The sequence below is a fragment of the Columba livia genome, chromosome Z (genome assembly GCF_036013475.1).
Source record: "Columba livia isolate bColLiv1 breed racing homer chromosome Z, bColLiv1.pat.W.v2, whole genome shotgun sequence".
NCBI classification, from domain to species: domain Eukaryota; kingdom Metazoa; phylum Chordata; class Aves; order Columbiformes; family Columbidae; genus Columba; species Columba livia.
The window spans coordinates 28,050,590-28,063,799 of record NC_088642.1 but is presented as its reverse complement, the minus strand read 5'-3'; the positions used below and the strand labels follow the sequence as shown (position 1 = coordinate 28,063,799).

The 13,210-nt window shown below is 39.4% G+C and overlaps 1 long non-coding RNA gene across 2 annotated transcripts in view; it reads left to right on the top strand.

Annotated features, from left to right (window-relative positions):
- Positions 1 to 965: 965 nt before the first annotated feature.
- The window catches only part of LOC110357400 (uncharacterized), a 72,866-nt gene continuing 60,621 nt past the window's right edge, over positions 966 to 13,210 (top strand). For both annotated transcript variants that reach the window (XR_002411037.2, XR_010468800.1), the window contains exon 1: positions 966 to 2,180. This is a non-coding gene — a long non-coding RNA (uncharacterized LOC110357400). The remainder of the gene's footprint in view (positions 2,181 to 13,210) is intronic.

Below are 13,210 nucleotides of genomic sequence, written 5' to 3'. Positions count from 1 at the left end.
CCACCTGGCTATAACTTCCCTTCAGGTAGTTATAGAGAGTGATGAGGTCACCTCTAAGCCTCCTCTTCTCTAGACTAAACAACCCCAGCTCCCTCAGCCTCTCCTCATAGGTCTTATGTTCAAGTCCCTTCACCAGTCGTGTTGCTCTTCTCTGGACCCGCTCCAGCACTTCAATGTCTTTCCTGAACTGAGGGGCCCAGAACTGAACACAATACTCCAGGTGTGGCCTCACCAATGCAGAGTACAGGGGAAGGATCACTTCCCTTGTCCTGCTGACCACGCTGTTTTTGATACAGGACAGGATACCGTTGGCCTTCTTGGCCACCTGGGCACACTGTTGGCTCATGTTGAGCTTCCTGTCAATTAGCACCCCCAGGTCCCTTTCTGTCTGACTGCTCTCCAGCCACTCTGCGCCCAGCCTGTAGCGCTGCAGGGGGTTGTTGTGACCAAAGTGCAGCACCCGGCATTTGGCCTTATTGAACTTCATCCCATTGGAATCAGCCCATTTTTCCAGTCTATCCAGATCCCTCTGTTATCCCAGAAGTGCTATCACCATTGCTGATGTGCTCAGCCTTGGCCAGCAGTGGATCCATCTTGGAGCCAGCTGGTGCTAGCACTGTCAGACATGAGGGAACCTTCTGGCAGCTTCTCACAGAAGCCACCACTTAGGCCCCCTTGCTACCAAAACTTTGTCACACAAACTCAATACGCTGATTCACTGGCCTTTAAAGTAATTTTGAGCTGGGTCTTTTCTGGAGTATGGACCATGGCTCAAGAAAATAAAAATATATGAGATTGTCCAATTTAGTTTTTTGGGTACTGCCAATTCTGCTTCCTGTAACAGAGACAAGATCAATAGTGCTAAGCAGCAGAGGTGATGCGAAAGATTTGATGTCACAATGCTTTAGTAATAATTTAAACTGGCCAGAAAAAAAATTCAATCCTATCCACACTTGGTGAGTCTGTGAAATTGGAAATGTCAGCAGACAGTGTTTCTCTGGAGTCTGCATGAACCCTTTCTGGGTTTCTGCCAGGGTATTCATCCCTGAGCCCAACAAGCAGGTTATGAGGGATCCGGACTGCCAGGAGTCAATAGATCTGTAGCATCCCCAGTGCATTACTGATCCTGCAGTCAGCAGTTCAAGCACGTAATGTTTGCAGCTCTGCTATTTGGATCTGCTGAATCTCCTGGATGAGAACACTGGAGTTTCAACATGCCAGGTAATGAAGCGTACAGTTTGTGTTCCCTCACTGGGCTGGCTGCCTGTCAGGGTTTCTGAGGAATCTGGGCTGCTGTCCAGATTTGGTGGGACTGGGCTTTTCAGTATTTGCACAGCAGGCAGTCTCTGCTAATGCTCTGGAACAGGACTCTCAGTCAAAGGTTTGACCTTAAAAAGGAAGGGGGGAGGGAAACCAATTTTCAATGAAGCTGGTTTGAAATTCAACTTCTGAAGTGCTCCATGTAATGGAATTTTCTTGCTCAGACTAGCTCTTACAGTTATTCACAGCAGCATTTCTAGGTGTAGAGAAACTCATACTTCAACTACTTGCTGACATAAATGCCTCGCTGTTCCCAGGAAAGGTTAATTTCTGTGAAGAGGAACTGGCAGATGCAAATCCAGTGTGACTTAGAACAACAGGACTTTCTGTATATGAGCAGATAAACCTAGCCACAAGCTAATGGGTCCAAGGAGATAACAGCTGGTTACCTGTGAAGTATATTATCAGCATTTAAATAAGTAAGGGCTGATGCTACTTTACCACTTGATTAAGAAACTTTGGAATGCTGTTATATATGGGATGAAGCACTTAACAGTTATAAGTCAGGGAGCTGATTTAACAGCTTATCTTGTAGCCATCTTGCTGTTTCATTATTAAAACCAAACACTTGCCACTATGCATACTAACAGCAGGAGAATTTCCCATCGGTGGTGTAATTGCTTTTGTCAGTTTGTTTCAAAGTAAAAAGGTGCTGCTGTTTCACAGCAAATTTGGTCACAAAGGTTCCTTCATAGCAACTGCTGACCACTGGTGTTCTGCCAAAGTTGTAATAGAAAACATTCCCTCTTTACTTTGCAATATACTTGTCTGGACTGTGTGCCTCTAAAGCCAGGGAAGAGGGGAAGTAGGGCTGAGAGCCTACATCAAATCATTTGATACCAAACTTGTTTGGCTTTAAGGTAAGACAATACTATTTTTTTCCTGGATTTTCAATGCATTAAAAAGCCTTCCTCTGACTTAAATTTGCCTCAGTTAATTTGTCCTCTTTTTCTGTTAGCTCTATTTAGGTTTATTTAATCAAAAAACATTTTTAAATGAAACAATTTAAACGTTTTGTATTTATTTTTCAAGCTCTAGTAGTTAACTAGAGCTTGAAACTAATAATGAAATTTAGTGGTAATTTTTTTTCTCTGAGGTGATTCTTTAGTCATTTGAAAACTTGCTCACTTACTTGTTAGAGCCTAGAGATGGACAAACGAGGCAGGCAGGTTCAAATTCTCTGGATTTTGTATAAGAAATGACACGGCTTACAGACTAAAGCCCTACCTGTTCTTGCAAACATCCACCCTGAAGTCTCAAAGAGGAACACACACATTGTACATTGTTAAATACAGGTTTAGGACTTCAGGTCCTTCAGTGATTTTGGTGTTTTCACACCTGGTGCCTTCTCAAAGCTGTTCTTTCCAACAGCAGCTGTTCCATGAACACTCAGAAATGAAGGAGAAAGTCCTAAGATCAGAGTGTGGAGTGGTACATGTTCTGTAGGGGAAGAAATGCTCTGAACACAACTATTAAAACTGTAGTTAGACTATGCTTATTTAAAAACAAAAAAATTCATTTAGGAGGACCTATAATTCTTGGTAGTCTGTGCAGTGACAGGTTGGGGCCTTGTGCTCAGCTCCTGTCATCCCTTTCCACAACTAGCAGTGATAGCTTCTTACAGCTGCTGAGGCTGCAATATTACTAAAGAGGAAAGACCTGTTGCAGAAATAAATATGAGAGATCTAACTGTCTGGTAGTGTTTGCTTGTGGAGTGATATTAATAGCATGGTGTTCTGGCTGTGGAATTTGAAGAAGGTGGAAAATTGCAAACACAGGTGAATTTTTGAGGCCATTGTGATGCTTCCATGTTCAGTTGTATCCTCTACTGGAGGGAGTTCAAACCCACATGCATCATCTTGTCCTAGGTACCACGATATGGGCTGCTCTGCCTGTGCCAGTAGGTTGTTCCAAGGCCAGTAGATAAAATGCCTAAAATATTCTTAGGAGTAAGTACTTACAGCTTAAACAAGATGAAGCAACCTTCTAGTGCAGAATGGCAAATAACAGTTTGGAATTTTCCTTATAGATGTGTGAGTTTGAAACCCCTCAAGTAGGTGAACCTGGCTCTCCTGTTCACTTGAGAATGCTCTTCGAATACGTTGTAAAAGAAGATACACGTACTGAGATCTCTTTAGTGACAAAAAAGGACCTCACTTTGAGGGGAAAGAGGAAGGTTCTGGGCTACACATCCTGTCTTGGCAAAGGCTTTATCTTACAGACTCCCTGAACTAAGCTGATATGAGATGTATTTCTGTAATCAGATTTTCCTGCTGGCTATCTCTAGACAGCCCTGTAACAAGCACTTTGTTCATGAAATTATTATTATAAAGATTCTGACATCTACTATTCAAGCAGTTTGACACTTAACTTGCACACTTTGAAGACTGGTATAGGAGCCAAACCAGAGTCCTTAATATCACATGCAGTTTATTTATACCATAGCTCTTCCTTCCCTTCCTGCCTCTCCCCAAATCATAAGACTCTCAATACTGAACAAAAAAATTTTCACCAAGTGCTGCAGTAGGATTTCATAAATGTATTTTTGTTTGTTTTCAAAAATGCCACAGTCTCAAGGTACTTTGAATTTTAAAGGAGGATTTCATCTGGCAAAATTCTCACTGAATTCAGGAATTTTGCATTGAGAGATTTAGTCTCTAGAACACTGAGGTATAGGGTTGAATTTGCTTGTTCTGATATATTCCAACAAATATGACTAAACATTATTCTTGTGATTTTTTTTTTTACTTCCTCTGATGATTCATAGCTTAGAGTCTATTGTTAACATTGGATACAGGCCACTTTCACAGCTGAACATATTGCAGATATCTAAAAACATTTTTGAAAGGACTAGATGACAAAATTATTAAAAGCTCTTGATGGTATGTAGTGTATTTGTAGCTCATGAGTGGGAGAACCTGTTGCCTGCTAACCATTGTTCAGAAATTATAACTCATAAGCTCCTTTGCTTACTGAGGAAAAGCCTTTCCTATGTGTATTTTTGAATATTTGAAGTTAAGGAGGTTAAGTCATTTGCCTCATGTGAGAAACATAAGTGGTGAAAATGGCTGATCTCTTAATGAGGAAAGGGTGTCAATAAGGCTTTGTTGTCATAGTAAATGTATACGGCACTTGACGGAAGTCTGTTGTCCCCAGTCAAAAGAGTAGTTCTCCATCTGGATTTCTCTCTCTGCCCAAAATTTAATTAACCTCGTAACTGAGGTCAGTCACATTTCCCAGACGGTGTCCCTGATGAAGGGGTGTCTGCTTCCTCCAAATCGGTTGAACAGTAGTGTTTCCCTTTGCTTCTTAACCCTCTCCACAGTAAGGAGACTCAATTTCACGTAGCAAAACAATTGGAATCTGCTCTGTGAATAAACCTGTTTGTGCCTGTGAATAAACCAACCTATTTGTGCCTGAAGACTCCTAAATGTTAATTTGCATCAATCAGAAGTTTGCTCTACTACAGAAGAGAGCACATGACTAACTACTGCATTTACCTAACTTTAGGGTTTTTGTACTCCTGACACTGACTGTACTATATGAGTTCTTCCTATATGTTTCACTGTCAAATAAACAGTCTCATTGGATTTCATAGTGCATACATTGTCTCTTTAGTTGTGATTGTGAGAGAGTGTGGCTTTGATGATAACGTTGGCAGGGATTAGAAGCAAAAATAAGCATCAGTCTTACAGTGACTGAAATGTCTAGGAGGGTCTTATGGCTTCCATAAAGATGGTTCACAATTCTGTTTTTTTGCAGCTGAATCACTATGGTGAAAAATGCTTGGTCTTGAAAGTTAGGACCAGAGCCGTACATTCTTGGCAGCTGTCATGGTTTAACCCCAGTTGGCAGTTTAGCACCACACAGGTGCTCACTCATGTGCCCCCACCCACCAGTGGTATGGGGGAATCAGAAGAGTAAAAAGGAGAAAACTCATGAGTTGAGATAAAGACAGTGTAACAAGAAAAACAAAAGTCGCACACACAAAGAAAGCAAAACAAGGAATTAATTTGCTACTTCCCACTGGTAGGCAGATGTACAGTCAACTCCAGGAAAGCAGGGCTAACGGTGACCTGGAGAGACAAATGCCATCACTCTGAATGTCCCCCTCTTCCTTCTTTATGATGTCATAAGTTATGGAATAGCCCTTTGGCCATTTTGGGTTGGCTGTCCAGCCTGTGCCCCCTCCCAGCTTCTTATGCACCTGCACATTTCTCACTGAAAACTCTTTGACTTGCCATAATTACTGCTTGGCAACAACCAAAACATCAGTGTATTATCAACATTCTTCTCATGCTAAATCCTCAACTCAGCACTATACCAACTACTAGGAAGAAAATTAATTCTATCCCTGCCATGCACTCTTTATTCTACATAATTTATGTCATGCTCAGGTCTCACTGTATCCGATGCATTCTCATTACTCAGCACTATCCTTCTCATCTTTTGATATAATACACAGATATCATTCTCTTGGTCTATGGACCACCTCTGTGAAATGTCTGTAAAATCATCACAAATGTCCACAAAATGTCCATTGAGGTCATCTAGTCCGTGACTTTGGGCTCCATCTGTTATAGTGGTCACTCAGGACAGGAGAGTTGTGTTGTGTGAAGTTACTGGGCCATAAAGCCGGCTCAGTTCAGATCACTGCTGCACTTGATTCTTGTCTTTTCCTCTGTTGGATCAGGTGGTTCCTGCAAGAGTGATTCCTATAAGATGCAACTCAGATAAAGGGTTATAGCAATTTAAAGATATTTCCACTACAGTCTTCACCCCTAGTCCCTTTGGGCCAGGTTATATGGAGGTTTTAACATTGCAATGAACTTCTCTTCTTGCTCCTAGCATCATTAGCAACAAGGAGTTCCTGCTATAGTGATATTCACAACATGCAACTCAGATCATGGGTTTAACTTTACTCGTGGTTTTCTCTACCTCCTCCTCCACCCAGGTATTGCAGGTGGACGGTGAAGAGGGATTGAGATTAGTTCATCACATATTGTTTCTACTGCTCCTTCCTTCTCCTTCACTGATCTTTGTGTTTGCAGAGCTGTTTCAGCTTCAGTTCATGTTGGAGTTCCAGCCTGTCCATTACAACACCACAGGGAGAACAGTGATACCCTGGCCGTCTACCAGCCCAGGTGCATGGATATTGCTGTTATCAAAATGTTCCCAGACACAGCAGAGTAAGAGCATAAGTAATACAGCAAGCAGCAAAAGCAAAAAGGAGGCACTAACGAGCACAAGACTCTAATTTACAGTACAGCAAGCAAGCCTCATGACAAGCACAGAGGCCTATTAGCAGCTAAACAACAATAGCGATCTAGCATATTCCAATCAAATCTATCTTGTTTTGAACACTTTGAGTCCCACGTTGGGCACTAAAAAAGGTCTGTCATGGTTTAACTCTGGCTGGCAACTAAACACCACACAGCCAGTCACTTACTTTCCAGCTCGCTCACTCTGAGCAGAAGTGTGGTGTGTTTTCAGCAACCTCTGGGTGGATGAGAGGTGCAGCAGTGCTGGCTGTGCAACCTATAACCTGGGTGCTGGCCTTCATGATCCCCTGTGGGTGAGAACAGTCTTTTGGCTGTACTGTAATCAAGGAGTACAGTTGCAGCCATAGCCTTGATGTGTGTCATCTAAAGAAGTCCCAGTAGCTCTGCAATCCTGTCTATACTTCCTGAAACATAAGCTGCTGTCATTTCATTACTATCAGTTCCTTGGCTAGGCAAATCAAATTTACTATGGTTATAAGCAAGAGTTGTTTTTGCAGATGTATCTTGTAAAAGGCTTCAATTTCCCTGTCTTGATTTGATCAGCAACATCTAGTTGCTAAGGGTCTGATTATTTTCTTAAGATTATCCGTGGGACATTATGTCATTCTTTGTTACTGAGGAAAGGACCACATGAAAAGATGGGTCTTGCATTATGCTCTAAAAATAGTGAGGTCACTCCCATCAACAAAAGATAAGATTTTTCAAGTTAAGGAAAACCCTGTGTAATCTTACACAGACAGAGCACACAAGACCAAGGCAAAGTGCAGGAAACACACCAACAAAATCTAATTGTGGGAAAAGACATACAAAATACTCTGCATTAGGTTAATGAGAATACCTTTTTCAATAAAAAATTTACCAAAATTGAAAGTTTTCTGAGAAAAGCTGTAAAATTATTCTGTAGAAAACCAAGGGCATGTCCCGAGCCTTTGGGAAAGGTGAAAGTGAGATAGAGCCAAAGGAGAATTTGTTTATAAAGTAGTATCAGAGTAGTGCTTTAACGTACTGCAAACAAACCTATTGGAGTTCCTCTCCTATGAGAGTGTTTCAGTTTTATTTCCAAGGAAACAAAACATCTGTCAAGTTCTCATAACAACAATTGCCCAGAATGAAGTAATGCAGCAAAATTCATATGTGTAACAAAAAAAGAAAATATTCTTATTTTGGTGCCCCCAAGGACTCCCTGACCAGTTCTTAAGTTTTTGGATCCCTAAAAAAAAAAAAAAGAAGGTGAGGCAGGAGAGAAACACCAAGTACATATAATAATCATAAAATAAAATTTGGGCATTACATTTGGGCTTAATAAACTAAGAAACGCAGGGTGTAGTTTAGCTAGCCTTTGTATCAAGAAAGATGTGAGGAGACAAGTAGGGGCAAACCGTGCCCACTGAAACAGTATAACTGCCTTGCATAAGCAAAATAAAAGTATTTGAAATATTCAGTATACAGGGTGTTCTGTGAAAAGCAAAGGCAGTGGGAAAGGAAAGGAGGGACTGCAATGGGAGCATTTCAAACTGCCACCAGAGTCCAAACATCTGCAGACAACAATTTAGCAGAGCTGACATTCTGCATGAAGGTAGGGGTCAGTAACAGTATCTTAAACGTACGTTCTACACCAGTTAGAATATGGGTCCATGTTAGTACCTGAAGATCTGAAGAGTTTGGATATTTTGGGGGATGGGAGGAAGGGAAGGTTTTCTGCTTATGTTAGTGAGATAAACCATGTGATATTTGGCTTATGCAAATCCTCTTATTTTTAGGCTAGTTTGACCTTCACGGTATGCAAACTTATTTTAAGGACAGTAAGCTTCCGATAAATATTTATTGGCATTATCTACCAAGTAAACTATTGTAAGGGATAAAGAGGAAAAGTTTTACAGGCATTTTAATATCTTCTGAAGTAAAAAGCGTAGAGAAAACAAAGCAACAAAAGAGCTTACAACTCCTTTTCCAGAAATATAGTATTTTTTATGACTTGGAAATCAGTAGATGTAGAGAACATTTTTCTGAATTTTGAGATAGTGATAGGAATTTTTACTAGAATATGCTAGGTGTTAAAAAATCAATGGCAATTTTCAGTACTAGGTTCTCTGCAATTATATTTTAAGACACTGACTACTGCTACTGACTTCTGTGGATACTGCTTTTATAGATTTCACATTATATTTGTGTAAGAAGTATGGTGAATTTTGTTTTTCCTCCTAGAAGACTGGTCTGCTAGGTGTTAAGGGTAATTTCAGCAAAAGAGGCTGACTATTTCTTTTTTTTTTTGTTTTCAGAATTCCAGGTCATTCCCAGATCTCCTGGGTATGTTGCCACTGGGGTTTATATACATATCTGTGCTAACATATTGTCCCTCTGGTGTCCCAAACTCCAGATGAGTTTGGCCTGTAAGAGGTTTGTCTTGACTTAACTATTCGAAAAGCAAACTCCTAGAAAAACAGTTCAAGAGATTGAAACCTGGATTTGTATTTGTTATGAACATAAGGCATAGGCTAGTACTAGTTTTATGGAATTCCAAAGGCAAGTTGAAAATCCAAGAATTTGGTGGGTCTTGAGAAGTTTGCCAAAAAATGTCTTAAAGACTTTTCTGCCAATATCTCAGTCAAATGTGGAGCAGATTCATAATCTGACATACCACTGATAGCAACTGGGAATTCATAATGTTCCCTAAAACCAGCCATCAAAGTATTTCAGATTAGCTACCAAAATGTCTTGCTTGTTTCATAACATGCATACAGATATGCAAATTTCTGACAGTCACCAAGCTAGGACCAAAGTCTGCTTTAAGCATTATTTCTGACATAGTTTCTTTTAGTTTATTTTTCAGTGAAATGAGAAATATTGACACTTTCAACTTGTGGCTTGTCTCTTTTTTAGAAAGATGCACCTGAAGTAGGGTAGCTTTAGGGTGAGGATCATCCACCTGTCCCTGTTCACTGCGAAGGTAGCTCAGATGTAGACAGCTGTGTCCAAAAGAACAAAACCACCACAGACTTGCAAAGACAAAAGCATAGTCCTTCGTTCTTTGGTAGCTCCAACTGTCATAAAGCTGATGTTGCATGTTATAATTATTGCTAGGATGCTGAGAACATTTGGCCAAGGGTTTTATACTACCATTTTCTACTCAGAGGAAAATACATGCTGAAGTTGAGTCTGCTGCTTGTAAGGGAGGGAAATTGAGGGAAAACAAACAAACAAGCAAACAAAAAAAACAACAACAAAACATACACACACACACACACAAAAGAGTAGAGAAATAATGATTGTTACAGACAACATTTGAGCCAGGCAAGTTGATTGTATTACCTGGGAAAACAGAATGGCACAATTAACTCAGAAAATATCTGAAAACTCTGAACAGAGTTTCCTTAGAAATATTACCTTCTTCTTGGTTCTATTCTTTTTCAGTTTCCAGCATCCTTTTGTGAGCTAAAAGTACCATGCTGTATTATGAGTCAAAGGAATATGCTCAGAAAAATGAAGAAAACTTATCAACTTATCGAAAAACGTGTGGGTGTTATGAACTAACTGGCACAATCTTATGCAGGTATATCAGTGATCCCTCTAAAAAAATCCCCTGCTAGTGCATATCTATATAATGGATTTCAAAAAAAAAAAAAAAAAAAAGGCATTAACAGCTGAAAAGTGAAATACCTTTCTTGAGATTTTGAACAGGCAAAAACATCAGGCTAAATGAAAGAATATATTTCCATGGGTCACAGGAAGTTTACCTATAAATAGAACACCCATTTATTTCGTAGCTGGCAAACAGCAGAAAACAGCTCTTGGTGCAGAATTGCTGTAGACAAAACGCAGAGTGAACTGCACTGGTGTAAGCTGTATGCACCTACACAAAATGTTGCTACTGGGGCTGGAAAACTCAAACTAGACAAGGCTTTACCTCCTAAGATTTTTCTTCTCAGCTGAAAGTCCTGAGAGCTTTACAAAGTCTTAATTCTGCAGGCAGACTGAAACAAGAATACAAATGCATGAAGTGTTCCAGTTATGTCAATAAGCTGCTAGCATGGGAGCAATACTGTAATCTTGTATGACCTAAATGTCTTTACAGTACTTCCAGGATACTGGAAGTGACGTTCAACCCAAGTGCTAAATTTCTGGGTTTTATTCTGTTCTACATAAGAAAATAATTGGAGGACAAGTAGCTCTTCTATTGAACATTAAAAGGAAAGAATAAACATGTACCATAACAAATAAGAAATGTTTCTGTGCTCTTCATCTACATATTTAATTTAAGAAAAATAAGCTGTTATTACAGAGTGCATGGGAGTGTCACTTTCCGGCAAGCTAAACTCAACTTTGTATATGGGATCTTTCTTATAAATATGTGGATTTTTGCCAGCTACTGTACAGCTTTTATGCAGAAGAACAAAGTGCTGCTACTAAAGAGACCAAAATTATTGTAACTGGCCCTCATACCAATTATGTATGATTCTTCCAGTCAAACTACTCATATCATTTTAAGACCAGAATATGAACCTGATTATTTGCTTCTTTACTGAGGAACTAATGCATCAATTTACTTTCTGCTAATGACTTTTGTCAAGAACAGATTTGGGTTAAAAATATATAAGTAAATCTGACCATGCACATTCACATCTCTCAAACTGGTTCCATTGAAAAAGCTGAGTAAACAATTTAGTTAAAATTTCCATGTTTCTGAGCCCTAGCCTTGATAAAACCTGCTAAGCAGGTATCCAGCACCCTGCTCCCAGACTGTTATGCTGTGAGATCCTCCTAGAACTGTGGAAAGCAATGAAATTCTTGTTGTGCTAGACTTCAGGGCATATAAACAATGCACTGTACAAAAGAGTAGATTCAGCTGTTTTTCTCTTAATCTTGGAACTTTCTCTGTATGTATTTTACCTTGACATCATCACTTCCAGAAAAAAAAAGTAAAAAAGAAAAGAAAATCCTGTGAGTATAGAGCTGTGGAAGAGTTTTTTCATGGTTCACACAGCATCACTTAACATACGTAATTAGGTCTCTCACCTTACCTCACTTGACCCTTGGGAGGATGAGTTTGTTTGAGAAAGACACTCCCCATTTTAGATTCATCTGAGAATAAAAATATCTCCCAGGCTCCCTTTTAGCCTCTGAGAAAAGAACTTAGTGACTTGCAATGTTCTACTCGCATTGCTACACTCACATGCAGCTCAAAAAATTGTTTTGCTCACATGGCAGGCTACTGCAAACAGCAATCACATGTAGATGCTTTATTATTAGTGCTGACTGAATAACCATAACCCTTTGGCTCTGATTTCAGTTCATTCTATGGCCTTCATTGACTAAATTCTATCATAAATCTTGGCTCCTAATAAAATCCATGGAAATAAAAGTAGTAGCTTAGGTTGGGAATGTGAATATTTTCTCTGTCCAGTGCACAACTCTGCTCTCTAACTGGTGCATCTGGGAAGATCCACAAGAAATAGATCTGTTGGAATTTTGGCTGCTCTACTGGGGATCTGGTAGTCACCAGATCATTTATTCTAACTGATCAGAACTTATATCTAGGAGCTGCACACAGATGCAGTAAGTCCTTGGGGCTGGTACCATGCAGGTGTATCATGACTACATGCATTGGTGGTAGCTTCTTTGTTTTAGGTAGAAGCTTCTTTAACCAGCCAAGTAAATGCTCTCTCAGCACGTTCCAAATTAGAATTTTTTTTGGTGGCCTGTCTTGTGAATGATGGATGACTCTGATCTGGTCTCCAAGGGAAAACCTTAGTGCAAAAAAGATTTCACAACATTGTCTTAGATCAATCATGTCCAGATGTCTTCCAAAACTTTTAATTCCTTTGGCAAAATAAATAATTACATAAAACTGTACAGGGGTTTTGACTGCTTGCAGGTTGTTGTTACTTTGGAAGATCTTACTGTCTTGGCTTTTATCTGACTGAGCTGAGGGGACTAAAATCCATTCTTATTCTGTTTATTGTACAGCAAAGGATCAGGCAAGTGAGGTAATGTACAATTAATGTCTGATTCTGATAGATGGTTTTAGTGTCATTAGTATATAAATCAAACCGAATCAGAAAAAAAATTACTCCCTTGGAGGACTAGAAACAGCATCCCCAGGTGGATGTCTAAAGGCAAATAGGGAAATAGAGCATATATCCAGAATGTTGATATTGTCCAGATTTAATGTGAAGGAAAAGTGAAATGCAAGGTGGTATCATTCTCTCCTCTCTTTGTTCTTCCAGTGCTATTCATAACTTTTATTGGTGGAAAGTCTTATATCACTTTGGATAGGTTCTCAAACCATCTGACTTGTGTTTTATTTATCTTGGGCAGAAATGTGTAAAATGTCCCTTGTTTTTAGTCTTTGTTATGTGGCATCTCTCATGTGGAAAGTCTTTTGAGTACTACCTTCCTTTCACAGATTCAGAGAATATCTTGTCTTGTTTTAGTCTTTTGTATCAAAATGTTCATTATGCTATCTATCTTTATCCTCGAATTAACAACTTATTTCATTAATGTTTGTAAGACTTGCAGACAGGAGGTGATTAATGTCTATTAACTCTCATTAATTTATATTAGATACATAAATATTATATTAGAAAAGTAACTCTTTAACTTTGATATCT